Source organism: Octodon degus, unplaced genomic scaffold, assembly GCF_000260255.1.
Source record: "Octodon degus isolate 3935 unplaced genomic scaffold, OctDeg1.0 scaffold00020, whole genome shotgun sequence".
Lineage (NCBI taxonomy): Eukaryota > Metazoa > Chordata > Mammalia > Rodentia > Octodontidae > Octodon > Octodon degus.
The window spans coordinates 6,575,565-6,578,847 of NW_004524596.1; the positions used below are offsets into that span (position 1 = coordinate 6,575,565).

Sequence of the window (3,283 nt, forward strand, 5' to 3'; positions counted from 1 at the left end):
ACTGACCCTTCTTGTTTTTCAGCCTCCTGAGCACTAGGATTACAGGCACACTACACCACGCCCAGTCTATCACTAGGGTTAGCACAGCAGGCCACGGATCGAACCCCGGGCCCCTGCATCTGCCTAGGCAGGTGCTTAAATCTGCTGAGCTATCTGACCAGCCCCCAAGTTTGTATTTTTGCATATTAATACTGGTATCTGGTTTTGCTTATAACATTTGATGACCAAAACAAACAAACAAACAAACAAACCCTATTCTTTCCCCACTGAAATCTCTTGTCCCCTTCATTGCGATGGTTATTTTTCTGCATCCACTTGAGGAGGTTCTAGTGCTTAGTCATTTGGTCAGATACTCATCTAGATGTTGTTACGAAAACATTCTGCATGTGTGTCTAACATCTATGATCATTTGACTTTACATAAAAGAGATCATCTTCAATAATATTGATGGACTTCTTCTAGTCAGCTGATAGCTGAAAGAGCAAAACTGGGACTTTCCTGGAGCAGAAGAGATTATGCTCAGGCCAGGAATGGTGGCACATGCCTGTAATCCCAGCACTTGGGAGGCTGACGCAAGACAATTGTTGCCAAGTTGGAGACCAGCCTGAGCTATAAAATGAGCTCAAGTCCATTCTGAGCTGTACAGTGAGACTCAAAAAGACAAAACAATAAAAAAAAAATAAGGGCATCGGCGCCCTTAGGCTGCTTTTCATGCTCAGACTCCCGCCCTGAGCACGAGACCACTCATGCTCTGTGTCCTGTGCACATGCCATGTGAGCAACAGTGCCGTCGGGCTGACTTCCAGGTCCAGCATGCAAGTTGAATGGGTCGCAGCAGCTGCCTTCGCCTCAGGGACAGCTGTAATTGGATACCTAGCTTATAAAAGATTCTATGTTAAAAGATCACAGCAGCGAACCTATGATAAACCTTCACATCCAGGAAGACAATCCCAAAGTAGTCCACGCTTTTGACATGGAGGACGTGGAGGATAAAACAGTGGACTGCTGTTGTTGGAAGTCTAAGAAGTTCCCATTCTGTGACGAGTCTCACACAAAACACAATGAAGAGAGTGGAGACAGCATGGGGGCTCTGATCACCAGGAAAAAGGAAACTTAATTGGACACATTGGGCCCTACAAGTCAGCCCTTTGTGATGTTACCTGATTGTTTAATCAGAGTGGCTACCACTTGCATCTCATGTACCCCTGGATTCTAGCTGTGGTATGTTGCAAGCTTCAGCTTTCACGTTCACAGTGTTTGCCTTACTTGTTGGAACATAGTGGTGCACATTTGTTTAAACAGAAAAAAAAAAAAAAAAAGAAAGGAAAAACCAATTTCTTGGCTTGTAGGTTACTTTAGTCTTGACAAGATCCATTTCTTTACATAAAATAATGGTATGAGAAATATTTGATGTTAACATGAAATTATTCTTAAAATAAAAAAAAAGAAATGCTGCTTAAGATTGATAATACAGTACCAAGAAGCTGTTGCTTTTTCCCAGGTGGCCTGCCCTACAGTTCTGAGATAGCAACTTTTTTTTTTTTTTAGAATATATTTATTGAGGGAAAGAAAGCTTCTTTCTGAGAGAGGGACAGAAAGGGGGCCCGAGTGGGTTGTTCCCCCAACATTAACTCTTGCCCAAGTAGAGTGTCTTTTAATTTCTTTATCTTGATTTTCTTTTTATTTCTTTTTTCTTGACTTTTAAATTTTCTTTCCTTTTCTTAGCTTTCTCTTCCCTTCTTTTCTTATTTCCTAATAGTTCCCACCAGAACTTTCTGAGCGAAGTGAATAGAGATGCGGGAGCGGATACCCATGAAATGGGCACACCTGAGATATCCAGACTCCCATGTTCATTGCAGCATGATTCACCGTAGCCAGGACATGGACTCGACCCACATGCCCATTAGTGCATGCATGCACATGGAAATATGCACACAGTAGAATATCATCCAGCCTGATGAATGGGGTCCTGTCATTTGCAGTGACGTGGACGAGCCTGAAGGATATTATGTTAAGTAAAGAAGCCAAGCAAATGTCACATTGTTCTCACACATATGTAGAAGTTAAAAAAGTTACCACAGAATACAGAGTAGAATAGCAACTACTGGAGACTGGGAAGAGAAGGGGAAGGAGGGACAGAGGAGGATTGGTTAATGGGTACTAAAGCACAGTTCATATGGGGAAGAAGTCTGAGGGCTCTGTGACACAGCAGGATGGCTACAGCTAGCGATACACTCATGGTAGCCAAGCAGACTGGCACAAGCCTGCAATCTGAGCATTCTGGGAGACTGAAGCACAAGGATCATGATCAGGAGAGAAACGAGACAAGAAAAAGAAATGAGAAACATTCAACACAGGCAAGAGTTAAATTGGAGTCTTGTCTCTGAGATCCTTTCTCAAAAAGAGAACTGGTCTCAGAGTCAGTAGAAGAGTGCGGAGACGCGGTGCAGTACAAAGGTCCTGGGGCTGGGGTTCAAGGCCTAGTATTGCAATCACACAACATTTTTAGTTGTGTGATTCAAACTAACCAGAAGAGAGGATCTTGAATGCTTCTAACACAAAGAAATGATAAATATTTGAGGGGATGGATGTACTAATTTATGCTGATTTGATTGTTTCACATTGTAAAGATGTCAAAAATCACACTATACTCCATGAATATAAATGCATCTCAATTAAAAGCAATAATGATGTTCAATAACGATTGAATAGTCTTATCTTATTCCTAACCTTAGAAGAAAAGCTTTCTATTTTTCACCAGTACAGACAACTTAGCTGTGTTTTAAAAAATTCTCTATTAGATTAAGAACTTTCCAATTATATTCCTCATTTGTTGAGTGTTTTTATCTTAAAAGGGAGTAGGATTTTGTTCTGTGTGCATGTATTGAGATAGTCCTGTGTGTTATTTTGTCTGTGTTGTGTTGTGTTTGTTGTATTGTACTGTATTGTATTGTATTTTTCTTTATGACATTGATTTAGGACCTCACAGTTTAATTTTTGTACATTGAACCACTGTTGCATTCATGGGATAACTTTACACATGTATAATCCTTGTGTATATTGTTAGACATATATACTTGCACACAGATACATATACAATTTAAAAACCTCTGTGTTAAAAACATTCAGCAATAAAGCAATTAACAAAGAAACAAAAATAAACCTTGCAGACAACTTTTTAGTTGATGACACTTTTGTAATTTTTCAGAATTATCATCTCCATAACATTGTCTAATAGTTTGAATTTGAATTCACCAAAATCCATAAGTGACCTAGTCATTATG

The 3,283-nt window shown here is 39.9% G+C and overlaps 1 pseudogene; it reads left to right on the forward strand.

Moving 5' to 3' along the window:
* The first annotated feature begins 746 nt into the window (after positions 1–746).
* LOC101580569 lies at positions 747–1,116 on the forward strand (annotated as a pseudogene).
* The last annotated feature ends 2,167 nt before the right edge of the window (positions 1,117–3,283 follow it).